At 40.2% G+C, this 17,255-nt stretch overlaps 1 protein-coding gene across 3 annotated transcripts in view; it reads left to right on the top strand.

Moving 5' to 3' along the window:
* LOC132425944 (RE1-silencing transcription factor-like) overlaps window positions 1-17,255 on the top strand; it is a 191,574-nt gene that overhangs the window by 137,796 nt on the left and 36,523 nt on the right. For 2 of the 3 annotated variants that reach the window (XM_060012461.1, XM_060012460.1), the window contains one exon: window positions 10,766-10,924. The gene's annotated coding sequence lies outside the window, so the exon portion shown is untranslated. Of the gene's footprint in view, window positions 1-10,765; window positions 10,925-11,963; window positions 12,453-17,255 lie in introns of those variants that run through there. The other variant, XR_009519554.1, reaches the window with a different exon arrangement.

The raw sequence follows: 17,255 nt of genomic DNA, 5'->3' as shown, positions 1-17,255 counted from the left end.
TTTATTTGAGATATTATCTCAAATAAGCCGACTTATGAAGCAGGTGCTACTAACTATCCCTATTTTACAGAGGAAGAAACTGAGATTCAGAGTTGTAGTAATTGCCAAGGTCATTGAGCTAGTTAATGAGACAGCTGGGATTTGAGCCCAGGCAGTCAGGGTCTAGAACCCACATTCCACTTCAGCAGAAGCTTCCTCAAGTATTGCTCTCAAGAATTCTATAACGTAGCACAGTGTGGTGTGTACCAGGCATCTAATCTTGTTGGATTTCACTTTGGTGCGATCAGCAGGATCCTGCTAGGAACGTAATTATTGTTTGTAGAGTCTAAATCTCTTGCAGAAGTCTCAGGTACATCTGTAGTATAAGTTTTCTACTTGTACTGTCTCCACATCTTTTTTTTTTAAATAAATTTATTTATTTTATTTATTTATTTTTGGCTGCATTGGGTCTTTGTTGCTGTGCGCGTGCTTTCTCTAGTTGTGGTGAGCAGGGGCTACTCTTCGTTGCAGTGCGTGGGCTCTAGGCGTGTGGGCTGCAGTAGTTGTGGCTCGTGGGCTCTAGAGCACAGGCTCAGTAGTTGTGGCGCACAGGTTTAGTTGCTCTGCGGCATATGGGATCTTCCTGGACCAGGGCTCGAACCTGTGTCCCCTGCCTCGGCAGGTGGATTCTTAACCACTGTGCCACCAGGGAAGCCCTTTCTCCACATCTTCAGCTTCCATTTACCCTTCAACCCATTCACATCCAGCCGGGCATCTGTCCTCATCACTCCACACTAAGTGACCTTTTTAAAGTCCTGGCTGTCTTCCTTGTTGCCATATCTAATATATGCGTTCTACTCCTTATCTGACACAGCCTCTCAGCAGCATTTGACCCAGCCCTCTAGTTTTTCTAACACTATACTGTTTTATTCTCTGGTGTGTCTGTTCCCTCTCCAGTCTCCTTTGCTACCGCTTCATCCTCTGTGGGTCTCTAAATGTTGTAGTTCCAATTTGGTATTGTATCATGTTAACAATTCTGTGTCAGTCTTTATTTCTTCTCTCATTCTTTTCCCCACTCCTTCATCCCTCTCTGTTTATACTCATGACTGTAAATACCTTCTTGATGATGTAAATGACTCTCAAACCTACATTGTCAGCCCAGGCCTCTTCCCTGAACTCTAAGTTTAGAACTTCCTTGACGTCTCCACCGGCATATCTTATGGGCATCTTAAACCTCTCATGTTCAAAACTAAATTTGCTTGTAAGGTATAAGCAGGAAAACTAAGCCCTGTAACCTGTGGAGACTGGGCAGATCTTTTGCCAAAGAAAAGGTCTTTTCCCATACAACACTGAACACAAAGAGGATATTTATTAGTTACTTGTCCAAAGTTAAAATATGGCTCTCAGAGAAATATGTGTGTGTGTGTGTGTGTGTGTGTGTGTGTGTGTGTGTGAAAGATTTGTTTAACTTATCAGTAAGGGAACAGACAGATGGTAAAGCTCACCATTTGAAAACAGAGACTTACAAAGTCTGCCAGGAAAGACATGCTAAAAAATATTTGCTAGATGAGAGACACAACTAGTTAATGTCCTATAGGGCAATAAAACTATAGCCTTTGGGGATATCTTTTCTGATGGAGAGAAATCATTTTCCTCTCTATCAGACAAAAATCTACACGTTAACATTAACTTCACAAAGTCTGTGCCTGATTGATAGTAAATAACATAGCAAAAGTGGTCATTTCCCTAGAGATTTAAATCATCCTTGAGCAGACCTGTTAAGATAGAACTCAGACATGACATTGAAAAGGTACACATGCTTCTTTTTGCCTTATTTCCATGTTTTGGATGATTTTTTTAAAGATGTATCAGAATCTTTACACACTATTTCTTAAGCACACAGTTTATAATGGACAGAGCTGGAATTTTGATTCTAAAGCTTGTATTCCTTCTACCATATTCCTTTGACACATACCTTTTATTTAGATGCTATAAAGATTTTCAGGTTCTAGGGCTGACAACTGAATATCCATTACCAGAACCAAGTGCTCTCAGAAAGCTGGGCATTGTTTATGGATTTTTTTCAAGCCTACTCTCTTGGGTCCCATTGAGTTTTCTGTTCCCAGAGACCTAGTAAGTATTTCAGGTTTATATCATTCATTTCCAAGGTTACCCAATGTTTCATTTTTTGATATTTATTTCTATGTACATATCTAGTCTTCTCAAGGAGACTGTAAGCCTCTCAGAAGGAATTTTTCCTTCTAAATACATTGCTGTAATTACAGCTCCTTGGATATGCTCTACAACATTCAGTAAGGATTAGCTATAATGAACCCATATATACATGAAAATGAACGCTAAAGAAGTTGAGTTAAAGGAGACATATTGTAAAGTAAAATAATATGAAAAACGCAATGGACAGAAGGAATCTGAATTTAAACTAGAAGAGAGAATGGATTTGTACTGATATACTAAGAAAGATTTGTAATGATATACTAAGAAGGCCATACTTAGCCCTGAGGAGAATTCCTAACAGTAGGAATTTCCAATGATACCTCCTGGAGGAATGTTGTTTCATGAGCAATAATTTATTCATTTAGCAATTTATATTGAGTGTCTGCTATGTATTAGCCACTGGGATACAGCTGTGAGTAAGTCAGACATGGCCCAACTTCATGGAGATTATAGTGTACTGGGAAAAACTAGTACTAATTTTTCAAAGAGAATTAAATTACTATTAAGAAATTATTCTTAAATAAACAGTTTCCTTAAAAAAATAACATCCGACAATGTACCTGACCAGTACTCCTCAAACTGTGAAGGTCATCAAAAATAAAGAAAGTCTGGGACTTCCCTGGTGGTCCAGTGGTTAAGACTCCGTGCTTCCAATGCAGGGGGGCTGGATTCGATCCCTGGTCAGGGAACTAGATCCCACATGCTGCAACTAAGAGCCCACATGCCACAACTAAGACCCGGTGCAGCCAAATAAATAAATAAATATTAAACACAGACACACACACACACACAAATAAGGAAAGTCTGAGAAACTGTCATAGCCTATGGAGACATGACAATGAATAAACATAATATGGTGTCCTGGATGGGATTCTGGAACAGAAAAAGGACATTAGGTAAAAACTAAGGAAATCTGAATAACTGTGGACTTTACTTAATACTAATAATGTGTTGAAAGAAATGAACACATACTGGTTCATTAACTATAACAAACGTGCCATTTTAAAAGTAAGATAATAGGGCAAACTATGTTGGGAGTGGAAGTGTATGGGAATTCTGTACTATCTGCTGTATTCTTCTATAAATCTAAAACTATTCTAAAAAAATAGTCTAGAAATTTTCAAAATGCTTTTTCTATAGATAAAAAGAAAAATTATTTATGATAAACACTAAGAAGGCAAAAAACTGGTGTTTGTTGTTAAGAGTCTCTAAAAGTGGCAAGAAAAGGCTTCCTGGGAAATCACATAAAAGCTGAAACTTGAAGTTTGAAAAGGAGTTGGACAAGAAAAGAGGACATTAAGATCCTTCTAGGCAGGGAATTCTAAGCCTGAGAAAGTTAAAGCAAGTGAGTGTGACCCCAGCAAGAGCCCTGGGCAAAGATGATAAGATGAGGCTGTGACTGCCCCAGATAGGCCTTGGATACCAGGTTAAGAATTTTTAAATTTATCCCCAAATGAAAGAACCATTTACTCATGAACCAGTATTATCAGCATGCCTATGTGAAGCTCTGCTAAGCACTGGCCCTATAGCAGTGAACAAAACAATAAAACTCCTGCCCTAGGAAGCTCCTTGCTTGGTCAGGCCATTCAAGATGGCTGTTCTCTTGCTCTCTGTACATACCCTACTCACATGACTGACCTTCCTACCTACTTGCCCCAGGCCCAAGCTAGTGATTGGGTGAGGGGCGGGCCCCTCTGCTAGTTTCCCTGGTAGTCCATGAACCAACATGATGTCTATTCCCCCTGTAACTGGCAATCTTCCCCTCCCCCCAGGAGAAAAGACTGCTCCCACATCCCACCCGCTGTCTGCAGCAAACAGTGGGGTGTCGCTTCAGGACATTGCTTCAGACATGTTAAATTCACCCCCATCCATTAAACCATTGATGTCTCTGTTGCTGACTCCAGGCTCTTTCTTAACATCTTGAAGCTGGGCAAGTATAGGCTTTGTAGGCCGGCTGGGTGCAGCCCAACACCCCCAAAATTGGTGGCGGGTGCTGGAGAGATTGAGCACTGAAGGGCCTTTGGTTTTACTATGAGATGAAGGCTTTTGAGCCAAGGAATGACTTAAACTTCGTGCGTTATTTATAAAACCTCAGTCAGGCTGCTACTTTTCCCTATAATCCATTCCCTCGCATTAGCCAAAGTGACCTTTTGCAAACAGACCTGGTCATTCTCCTCCCCTGTTGTTTCTCCTTGCAGAGAGACAAGAATCCAAACTCCTAAAATACTTAAAGAAACTAAACTCTAAAAAAATTTCAGCAAAATATGTCAATCTGAAAAGAAAATCTGATTATTTTCTAACAGGTTTTTACAGTATTTAATACTATTCTATAGTATTTAAAGCAGGGGTCCGGGGTAGAGTTCCTCTCCAGACTAAACCAATTCCAGAGGAATGTTGGAGGTCACTCTGAAGTGATCTGCATATGCAAACCAATGTCCTTTAGTTTATCTATTCTATCAAAACCTTGTCTTCAGTTAAAGACCTCACTCCTGTAAATGGGAAAATAATTTTCTTTGTATTCCTGAAACTGCATGTCACAAATGCACCAAATAAACATGTATGTGAAACATCCTCTTTATTTCTCTATACTGACTTTATCTATCCTCCTACAACTCTACTTTGGGGAGATTCCTCCAAGAAATTCAATTTGATCTTTTTATATATAACTGGATTTGGTGGGTTTTAGGTCTGAGCACACTTTACTGGAATATTTCTAGGAGACACACCCAGTAAAAACGATGAATAAATGAATTTCATTTGTGCAACATAAAGAAAATTTCAGTATACAAATATTTAATTTTGTTCTTGGAATGCTCTAAAATTTTAATACATGGGATTCTGGGAATTTATTAAAAAGAACTAGACAAATCTACATATAATGACAGGTTCAAGATCTATTATTAAAGGAAAAAAGTTCAGGACAGTATGTAATAATTTTAGTTTGAATATGTATTTTATATGTATGTCATATATGGTTAGAAAAAAGCCTTAACCATGTAACTATTGACACTACTTATTCTTGAGTATGAGTGATATATAAAATTTTAGTTTTCAAATCGTACACTTCTGGAATGTTTGATATTTTTTACAAGTTTGTTTCTAATTAGTTGTGAATCACAAAAAATTCCAGAATCTAATACTTATAAAGTATATAATACTTCAGTGTTTAAATTCATATTTATAGAAACTAACAAAATAGAACTAAATTATGACTATTGTAAAATAATGATAGTCAATGATTGGACTAAAACTTCTCTCTAGGTGTAAATGACCCATTTTATTTGGACTTCCAGATTAAGATGATCTATACTTGCTGACAAATTATCAGTGATTATTCTAAAAAAAAAAAAAGTTATGCTTCAGTTTTGCGGCTATATTAAGGAAAAGTCTACCTCCTTACTATAATTCCCACTTCCGTCTTTAAAAAAAAGGGGGGGCTTACCCAGTTCCTGCTGATTTACTAACCAGCCCATCTTGGTACTGACCAATAGTTGCTCTGCTCACTGTGAATGGGAAAAGATGGATGGTACCTGACCACAGGCTAAGTTAGTTTGGCAGAATATCAAGCAGGAATGTCAGTAACTGAATATTCCTGAAAGATCACTGAAAGAGTTCCCCTCCCTCAGTGAACCACTTACCACATATAAGAATAAGACTATTGGAGCCTTGTTGGATGGATTTCCTCCACAAAGTTGTTACCCGAAAACTGGGTTTGCTTCTTGGTGGGTGTCAGGGCAAAAGATACAACCAAGCCAAAGACTGGAAGAAGTAATGATTTGTGAAATAAAAGTCATATTTTTATGTCAAGACAAGAGAAGTTTAAACAAAAAATCTTCTCAGCCCTTTGGACTCCTCTCTCCCCACACTGCGCATTGTATATCTGCATTATGCATCACCAACCTTCCCCTGGGAGGGGGAGGAATACCTGCTCATCCTTAAAGAGGAACTTCTAGCATCAACAAGACAACTCCTTAAAAGATAGCATTACTTCTTGATCTTGTAAGAGGTCACATGACCTACCACAATGACTCATTTGATGTCCAGCCCTCTGTCTCAAAAAAGCTTATATAACAGTGCCTTGACTTCTAAAGGGTGGAACAGTTCTCAGAGCTTTCTGACATGCTCTTCCTGGGTTATAATCCTCAAATTTGTCTCGAATAAAATTTTCCATTTCTTTCTTAGATCGACTGATTAATTTTTCATCAACAGATTTATTACTTGCAGCAAGTAAGGAGAACACCAGAGATCTTTCCCAAAGCAGTGTCTCTCCAAACAGCAAAATGTGGAATTTTTAAGCTAAGGGTACATGCATATTTATGAAGGGGCTTGGGTGGTATATGCATATTCATGAAGGGGCTTGAGCAAGGGAGAATTCAGGCTAGAATTGGTGCAAAAGTTGACAGAGTCCAAGCTTTAGTTGATGGAAGTCAGAAAAGGTCAACATCATCATTCAGTCCTCCACCTGAGTGGGGCCCTCAGTTCCTGCACAACTCAGAATATCAGATTGTGATGTATACCCCTTGAGGGGGAACTAGGACTCTGTTTTATTGCTGAACTATTGCTTCCTGACTGCTTTTCTTTTGTTCCTCCATTCCCTCACTTCCCTTAAGATCATTAATTACTGAGACCCATTCAAGGGCAATCATTGTGGCCAGGCTTAGATCACAAAATGGCTTAGGCCCAAAATGGCTTCTCTTATGTCAAGAAAGCCATGCCTGGTTCTCTTTCTCTGGGGACCCCCTACCCTACCTGCTTACGAAGTCAGTGTCTCCTCCAGTAAACCTGTCCTGGCCTACACTGGGTTAGGTGCATGGATTGGCTGCCATGCATAATTAAATAAATCGTGTTTAGGGCCACGACATCCAAGTACCAGGTACTAACAGAGCACATAGAGGCTTAGCAGGACTTGATGTAGTTCAGGTGGAGGCTTCCTGGAAGATGTGACATTTAAGCAGATTCCTGAAATGAGAACAAGCTGCCCAAGCAGAGTGGGTCTGTGTTGCAATGGGGGTAAGTACTGAGGCCCAGAAGAACCATTTAGGTAGTTGGAACAGCACGTGGAGATAGTCTGAGACTGGAAATGGCCAATGTGGTGGAGCTGGTGAAAGGAGAGGTAGCAGCCGAGGTCAGGCAGCTTCTTATTGGACTTGTTAAGCAGTTCAAACATTGCCCTAAAAGAAATGTGAAGACACTGAGGGGATTTTATCCCAGGAATGATGTGATCAGATGATCTGATTTGCATTTTTAAAAGTTGACTTTTTAAGGCCTCTAGGTGAAGAATGGAATGTCGAGGAGCAGGAATGGGCAAAGGGACATTAATTAAGGCAAGAGATAATGGTGGCTTAATACTTGTAGATAGAGTGAATGACAGAACTTTTGAATAAAAGTATAGGATATAAGGTCTGAAAAGTCCCCACAAATCCCTGCCAGGTTCCAGGTTTTATGTCTCAGTTAACAAGGCACCATGAATTATCCAATGCTACATAGCTTATTCATAGTAGAGATAGACTACAAACCAATTCATAGTAGAGATAGACTACAAACCAATTGCATTTTTCTCTTGCTACCTTTTTTTATGGACCTCCTCATATGACTCAGCAAGTTTTTGAATTTTAAAAAATACAGTGCTTTACTAAATGATGGATATATGAACTTCATTACACTAGTCTCTCTGCTTTATGTTTGAAAATGTTATAATAAACAGTTCTATATAAAGCAGTGCTTTAAAACTGTTGGGGCATAGGTACAAATTCAAGGCCTTTGGGTCAGTTTAGCAATGGAAACAATTCCAGAGTTTCCTGGGGCTCCCATACTCACATGGTACCCTCTGGGCCCCAGCCTGGTAGACTCAGCTGGCTAGTATTTGGACTGATTGCCATAGTCATAGATAATGCCAGATTGCTGGACTCCATGGCACTTCCCTGGGGTAAGACATGGAACCTCTCTTTGAATCTTCTGTAAAATGGGAGTCCATACTCTTAAATGACAAAGATAATACAATTTAGTAACGCGTTCAATGAACTGTATTGAAGGGAAAACCATCCATGAATTGGGGATGCTGCTCACAGAGAGTGGATCCCTCTTTCCGAGGGGTTTTAGGCCAGATTGAGTTTTATAGCACTTAGAAGAGGCAACAGGAAACAGGGCGTGATTTCCTTATAAGCCTAGTAGGTCCTATTTTCCAGGGTAAGGCGAGCTAGCTAAAGCTCAGCTAGAGGACTGTGATCTGTGTGTGTTAGGTTTCCTTGAGAGTGCGGCGTTTCCTGGAAGTGCAGGCTGACTCAGGTTTAGATTTGTGACCTGGGCCGGGCTGCTGGGGCGGCCTCCATTTTCTGGGTCCCCATACATGAATTATCTTTATCCATACTTCCTATACAGGGGATATTGTGAGAACAAAGTGAGTCTGTGTTGGTCCCACATTCCCTAATCACTGAACGTCATTTTTTCTTAACTGTTCCTTGACGTTGAGTAATCAATGTCACCACAGCTGTCTGCATAAACCACCAAGAGTGACCACATAGTTGTCTCTTTTTGAGTTATATTACATGTTAAAAATAAACTTGAAGAAGTTCCGGGTTTGTTTATTTAACCTGGGGACTGTTACTCATTTAATAGCTTCCGAATATAGAAAGCAAAGATAGCAGTTTATATTCACTAAAACAATTATATGGAAGGTGAGTGAGTGGTGAGGTAATTCGATTGACTTTCAGTCTGAAACCTCTGGATCTTGGAGGGTGGTGGTTGACAGTTAAAGGAATTAGCTTTAGCTATTAATTTCTTTTCCAAATGGCTGGTGTGGCAGGTGTTCCTTAGGATTGTGATCAAGGAACTCTTCAAATAGCACCCTCTATTTTTTTTTAATTTAAAAAAATTTGTTTGTTTATTTTTGGCTGCATTGGGTCTTCGTTGCTGCTCATGGGTTTTCTCTAGTTGCGGCGAGCAGGGGCCACCCCTCGTTGCAGTGCGTGGACTTCTTACCGCGGTGGCCTCTCTTGTTGCGGAGCATGGACTCTAGGCACGCGGGCTCAGTAGCTGTGGCTCGCAGACTCCAGAGCACAGGCTCAACAGTTGTGGCACAAGGGCCCAGTTACTCTGCAGCATGTGAGATCCTCCCGGACCAGGGCCTGAACCCATGTACCCTGCATTGGCAGGCGGATTCCTAACTACTGCATCACCAGGGAAGCCCCAGCACCCTCTATTTTATCTTCTACCCGGTCTTTCTGCACCATGTAGATTCCTTGGTACCCAGAAAACATTCAATTGGTCATCTCCTTATTTGCATTGGTGAGGGAAGATTCAAAAGAGTAAACCTGACACATTGTAAGTACTGAATGATTGTTGAATGAATGAAACAATTTATAAGCAAATTTGAGGCCTATAATTTAAATATAACATTATAAGCTGCATAATATAGAAATGCATATTGTAGAAAGTGAAAGTACCTTCCCATAAGCCCATTCCACAAAATAAACCTGGTTAATATTTTAACCACTAATTTTATTGAAAACACTGGACTGAATATACTTGTATATCTATATACACTAGAAGATTTTGTTGGGTCAAAAGCCTTGTGTGTTTATGTGTGTGTGTGTGTTTATTTTGGCAGTGCCAAGTTATTCTCCAAAAAAGTTGTAACATTTTTCACTTCCCCAAACATACTCTTATAAGATGTTCCAAGATTATTTTATTTTACTTTAAAAATTCTTATTTTCTATATTATAAAAGTACACATTCTTTTGAGAAAAATTAGAACAATTTGGGAACATACAAATTAGAAAATCATAGTATTTCCTACCCTCCATCCAATTTTGGGGGTTATTTTAGAATTAGACGATGATATGGTCAATATATTAACCTCTCAAAATCAATTTTAGTTTATTATTTTTTTCTTTTTCTCCCCAGCATATGTAAACAACCTATGTCACTCCTAAGAAATTCTGGGAGAGACCTGCCTAGGCCTCCGAGACCTCAGGCACTCTTGCTTTTCAAGGCCCTACCTTACATCCTACCAATCAACTTCAAATGCAGCCACATCAAATATTATACATATATATATATACCCATACAAAATGGTAATAATCGAATATTTTTCTCTTAAAAATACTTGGGTGTAAGTAACTTATTTAATTTGTCAGTTATGATTTCTCAATAACTGTTCTGCATACTCAGGATTTCTTGAGAAGTGAGAAAATATAGTCTGTAAGTTTTTAAAAATATATAATGACATTTAGTAAATGCTAAATTTATGAATTAAGTTGACATAATGTATTTGTAATCTTTCATTAAACCTTTGTCAACTTGTCTTACAATTCCTTTTTCAAAGCTTAGAGCATAGACCTTGTAGAGGTGGCTGATCTAGCTTAGAAAGAATCATACCAGAGCAGAAGGACAGGATTTATTCTTTCTACACAAAACTATCTGGCCCAGCAATTCTTCAGAAAAATACTGTGGAGCTTAGTCTGAATGAGGGAATTTTCTGGAGGATACTATTGATTGTTTGGTGGCAGACAGTGCAAGAGATGTAACAGGAAAATGACTTGGCTTTTTGCAGACTTCCAATCAGCCTACAGCCCATGGCTATATCATGGTGCAGAGAGGGACAAAGAAGCGGAGTTTTCTGTATCAAGACTGATCTTCAGAAAAGTCAAGGCAACAAAGCAGTGTAACACCTAAGGCCAGTGGGTCTCAACCAGAACAACTAGTGCCCCAGGTAAGTTGCCAGATTTAGCAAATAAAATTATAGGATGCAACAGAGAAATATTACATGTGACAACCTTATAAAAATTATTTGCTATTTATATGAAATTCAAATTTAACTGGGTTGCTATGTAAGGCAACCATGTCACTAGGAGACATTTCCAATGTCTGGAGTCACAACTGGGCAGGAAGGTGTGCTACTGGCACCCAGAATGTAGAGGCCAGAATGCTGGTAACATCCTAGACTGCAAGGACAGTGACCCTAAATGAAGAATTATCCAGCCCAAGATGTCAGTGCTGAAGTTGAGAAACTCTGACCTAGGCTAACTGGTACATAAGGCATTTGCTGGATTGGCCATATATTTACATTTCAGTTTTTGAAAGAATAATTCTTGTTATAATAAAAAATTCAAATAGCAAGAAAATTATTATTTGAAAGCAGAAATCTCCTGTCATCCTACTTCCCAAATCACCACAAATAGTTTGAAACATTATTCCAGATATTTTTTCAGACCAATGTATACCCTTTTTATTTTTTGGTCACACCGTGCAGCTTGCAGGATCCTAGTTCCCTGACTAGAGATTGAACCCAGGCCCATGGCAGTGAAAGTGTAGAGTCCTAACCACTGGACTGCCAGGGAATTCCCATATACTCTTTTTAAAAAATTAAAAACTGGTGCATACTATATGATCTGTTCTGAAATCTGCTTTTTAAAAATTGTACAATGTTAGATATCTTTTTATACCAATATACAGTACTATTTAAGCCATATTTATCTATATGAAACATTTATTTTTAAAAAAGTTTTTATTGGAGTATAGTTGATTTACAGTGTTGTGTTACTTTCTGCTGTACAGCGCAGTGAATCAGTTGTACATACACATATATCCATTCTTTTTTAAATTCATTTACCATATAGGTTATTACAGAGTATTGAGTGGAGTTCCCTGTGCTATATAGTAGGTCCTTATTAGTTATTTTATATATAGTGGTGTGTATATGTCAATCCTAATCTCCCAATTTATCCCTCCCCCCATTTTTTCCCTTTTAGAAACTATATGTCTATGATTACATCCAAAACCAACTCCTGCTGATGAGCATTTGGACTGTTTCCAGTTTTTTGCGATTGCAAATAGTGCCACAATAACCATCTCTCTCTCTCTCTCTCTGTGTGTGTGTGTGTGTGTGTGTGTATATGTATATATATATATATATATATATATATATACACACATACACACATATATATGTATATATATATTTTTCCCCCAAATATTTCTGTAGGGTAAATTCTTAGAAATGGAGTTGCTAGGACAAAGTGTGTGCACAATGAAGTCTTCAAGAGTCTACCCTCCCAAGCCGAATTACCCTCCCAAGAGGTGATACCAGTTTACATGGCAACTTAACCATGTATGAGCCTGCTTAGAGATTTCTTTATGAGGGTTACTAATTTATTTACTTTACATTTTTACCCCACTGGAACTGAAAAAGCAATGTAAACACCAGCAAATAAATATGTTATTTATTTTAAATTTATTTATTTATTTATTTTTGGCTGCACTGGGTCTTCATTGCTGTGCGCGGGCTTTCTCTAGTTGCAGCAAGCAGGGGCTACTCTTCATTAACGTGCATGGGCTTCTTGCAGTGGCTTCTTTTGTTGTGGACCACGGGCTCTAGGCGTGCAGGCTTCAGTATTTGCGGCACGTGGGCTCAGTAGTTGTGGCATGTGGGCTCAGTAGTTGTGGCATGCAGGCTCCAGAGCGCGGGCTCAGTAGCTGTGGTGCACAGGCTTAGTTGCTCCACAGCATGTGGGATACTCCTGGACCAGGGATCGAACCTGTGTCCCCTGTATCCGCAGGCATATTCTTAACCACTGGAACACCAGGGAAGTGGACTTACCAAAATTACTTATCAAAATTAACAAGTTGCTCATTAATACTTGTTTCAAGACCGTCACCTTGCTATGCTCACCAATGCTATACTATTATATTATAAAGTCTGCCCATTCCCGACCAGTTCCCTGCCTTACCAGAGCAGCTTAAAGTCATCTGACCTGGGCCTGAAACCCTATAAATATCCTCCTCTTATTATTAAGAGTCTGTCAAGGTGCTGTTCCTTCTTTCTGCAGTATTAAACTTAGCTTTGCTTAGTCAACAAGTTTTTTGGTGGTTTTATGGGAGGTTAATGATTGACAGCAATAATCTACATCACAGGATTGTCATGAGCAGTGAATGAAATCAAGTCCTGAAAGCATCTCTAAACAGTAATGTACTTTCCATTGCACAGCAGACAGTGCCTAAGATGGTGCCCAATTATCACTTCCCTCCTCTTCCTCTTTCTTGAACTGTGCAGGCCTAATGTGGCCTGAGAAACTTAGAAGAGCATGGCAAAGAACTGACATTTACTGAGCACTTGACACAACACTGTGCCAGGCACTCTGGTAGGAGTTCTCCATTTATGACCTCACTTTGTTCTCACATTAGACTTGGCAAGATGTCATTATTATTCTGATTTTCCAGACTAAGAGATGGAGACTGAGAGAGGTTAAAGGATTTGCCTGAGGTCTAAGTAGCAAAGCCAGGATTCCATCCAGCTCTCTCTGACTCAGCTTGTACTTTCCCTCCTATTACTACTTTACTTCCCAGGCTTGTAGAGTTTTCACTGCAATTGTGGAAGGTCAGCCTGAGATTTCAGGGCAGGAGGCCACTCAGCTCCTTATATAAGAACCCCAAAGGAGAACATCACATTCTAGGGCAGCACTGATGAAATTGAAATATAATGCAAGCCACATATGTAATTGAAAATTTTCTAGCAGTCATAACTGAAAATAGTGAAAAGAAACAAGTGAAATTAATTCTTTAAATTTTTCAATTTAAAGTAATTATAGATTCACAGAAGTTGCAAAAATAGTACAGAGGGATTTGATGTCCTCCTTCGTCCACTTTCCTCCAATTATAACATCTTATATGATTATGGTATAATATCAAAACAGGAAAATTGATATAGGTACAATCCACAGACCCTATTCGGATTTATCACATTTACATGCATATAGAGCTATTCCATCACCACAACAATCTCCTTTGTGGTGTCCCTGTATAATCAATCACAAGCCACCACCCCATCCCCCCAACCCCACAAACACACCCCCCTCTCCATTCTTAATACCTGGTCACATCTAACCTATTCTGCATATCTATAATTTTGTCAGTTTGAGACCATTACATAGACGGTATCATGCACTGTATTAGTTTCCTAGGGCTGCTGTAACAAATTGCCACAAACTGGGGCTTTAAAAAGAGAAATTTATTCTCTCACAGTTCTGGAGGCGGGAAGTCCAAAATCAAGGTCAGCAGAGCCATGCTGACTCTGAATGGCCTCTAGGGTAGGATCCATTCCATGCCTCTTCTAAATTCTGATGGTTGCCAGCTTCCTTGGCTTGTGGCCACATCACTCCAATCTCTGCTTCAGTCTTCACACTGCCTTCTCTGTTTTCTTCTCTGTGTATCTCTTATAAGGACACCTGTCTTTGGATTTAGGACACACCCAGATAATCCGGGATGATCTCCTTATTTCAAGATCCTTCATTTAAGTACATGTGCAAAGGTTTTATGACAGCACTATGCTAGGCATGTGTAGCTAGAGCCCAGTGAGTGAGAGTGAAAAAAAGGAAAGAAATATAGTAGGAGATGTTAGGGAGAGAATAGCAGGAGGAGATGCAAAAATTAGAATACTAGTTGTTTAATGACTTAATTGTTGCTTGAAATCAAAGTATGGACGGTATATGTTATTAGCTATTAACTGACTTTGTGAGCATGGACTTAATATCAGGAGAGATAATCTTCACATCTATTCTGAGCCAAAAAATCCAAGTGAACTATGCTTGTCCTAAACCTAGATTATGCATCTCTGTCAGATTCAGTGTCTCAGTGCTCTGCGGACAGTGTTAGGTAAACAGTGCCAATATTTCCCCCTTCATTTTCCTCTTTTCTAGATTACATGCAGACTATCTTCTTATGGAAACATTCTATCTTCTGAGCACAACATCGGAATTTAGATTTCATTTTCATCCAAATTGATACACTTGATTCAGTTAAGGTTTCACGGTGTTGATGCCGAAAGCTCCGCCGCTGTGCACCGGTGCTGAATTGAATCTTGGAGACAGAGTTTTGGGTAAAGTAGAAAAGAAGAGCTTTATTGCTTTGCCAGGCAAAGGGGGACACAGCAGGATTCTGCCCTTGAAAACTATGTGTCCCCTGGGCTTCCCTGGTGGCGCAGTGTTTAAGAATCCGCCTGCCAATGCAGGGGACATGGGTTCGAGCCCTGCTCTGGGAAGATCCCACATGCCGTGGAGCAACTAAGCCCGTGTGCCACAACTACTGAGCCTGCACTCTACAGCCCATGAGCCACAACCGCTGAGCCCACGTGCCACAACTACTGAAGCCCACGTGCCTAGAGCTTGTGCTCCGCAACAAGAGAAACCATCGCAATGAGAAGCCCGTGCACCGCAATGAACAGTAGCCCCCACTCACCGCAACTAGAGAAAGCCTGTGCACAGTAACGAAGACCCAATGCAGTCAAAATAAATAAATAATAAATATATTAAAAAAAAAAAGAAAACTATGTGTCCCAACCCAGGAGGATTTAGTGAGATGTTTTATAGCAGTAGTTCAAGGGTGGAGTTGTGCTGACAAAATTAGGGTGTGTGCAGGGCCTGCACTCCTCTAATCTGGTCTCAGGTAATCTTCTTTTTTTAAAAATAATTAAATAAATAATTAATTAAAAAATATTTATTTTTATTTATTATTTTTGTCTGTGTTGGGTCTTCGTTGCTGCACACCGGCTTTCTCTTAGTTGTGGCATGCGGGCTTCTCATTGCGGTGGCTTCTCCTGTTGCAGAGCACGGGCTCTAGGCACACGGGCTTCCATAGTTGTGGCACGCGGGCTCAGTAGTTATGGCTCGCGGGCTCTAGAGTGCAGGCTCAGTAGTTGTGGTGCACGGGCTTAGTTGCTCCACGGCATGTGGGATCTTCCCAGACCAGGGCTCGAACCCGTGTCCCCTGCATTGGCAGGTGGATTCTTAACCACAGCACCACCAGGGAAGCCCTAATTTATTTATTTTATTTATTTATTTTGGCTGCATTGGGTCCATGTTGCTCCGTGCAGGCTTTCTCTAGTTGGGGCGAGCAGGAGCTACTCTTTGTTTTGGTGCGCTGGCTTCTCACCATGATGCCTTCTCTTGTTATGGAGTATGGGCTCTAGGAGCGTGGGCTGCAGTTGTGACTGCAGTTGTGAGTATGGGCTCTAAAGTGCAGGCTCAGTTGTTGTGGCACATGGGCTTAGTTGCTCCACGGTGTGTGGGATCTTCCCGGACCAGGGCTTGAACCCATGTCCCCTAGCATTGGCAGGTGGATTCTTTACAACTGTGCCACCAGGGAGGCCCCTCAGGTAATCTTGATGAGCCTCTCTGCTTCCTTTAATCTGACTTCAGGTAGTCTTCTGTGGTATGAGGAATGCTGACATAATCCATTTTGGGGTTTTTAATTCTATAAAGAGCTTAAAGACATTGTTATGCGTATTCCTTGAGAGGGAACCAGGACCCTGCTCCAAGGCTGCACTACTGTTTCTTGGTTGCTCCTCCTTTGTCTCTGCATCCCATCCCCTCCCTGATTAGCAACTGTTTGAACCTGCCCTTTGGAACTCAGGGAAAGTCATGGAGGCTGAAACCTATTCCCTACAAACAAGAATCAAGGGACACGGAAAGGCTTCCGTGCCCAGAAGCCCCACAGGGTCCTGCTTGGTTTCACTATTGAAAGGGTCAGTGATACCCACTCACTGTGGCATAGAAATTATTTTATCAGAAGGCATTTGAGTTTGTGAAATCTCTTATCTTCCTAAAAGTAGAATTAAGAACTCAATTGTCATAAATCCCCTACCCTAGAGGCCATCCCTGGGATCCACCAGGGATGATTGACTCTTATCAGGAGCCATGAGAAGTCTCCACACCACATGTAAACAGACATTGTTACAAAACTATCCTATCTCCCATCTGTTCTCCTGAGGCCAATTTATCTTTCCAGAAAGTCATTTGTTTCCCCATGAATGCCCTTTCTCCCTCCCTTTCCCTTATTGAGAACTCATTTGTTTCCCCATAAGTGTCTTTCTCTCCCTCCCCTTCCCCATTAAGGTGGTATATAATAAGCCCTAAATTCTAACTGCCCCTTGAGTCACATTTTTCTGTGCACCCTCTACATACCTTAAGGAAAATATGGTGATTGAATGTTATCCTTTGTTAATCTGTCTTTTGTCAGTTGAATTCAAAAGACCTGAATCAAGAAAGAAT

The sequence above is a fragment of the Delphinus delphis genome, chromosome 5 (assembly GCF_949987515.2).
Source record: "Delphinus delphis chromosome 5, mDelDel1.2, whole genome shotgun sequence".
NCBI classification, from domain to species: domain Eukaryota; kingdom Metazoa; phylum Chordata; class Mammalia; order Artiodactyla; family Delphinidae; genus Delphinus; species Delphinus delphis.
Note: the sequence above shows the minus strand (reverse complement) of the source record. Positions and strands in the feature narration are given on the sequence as shown.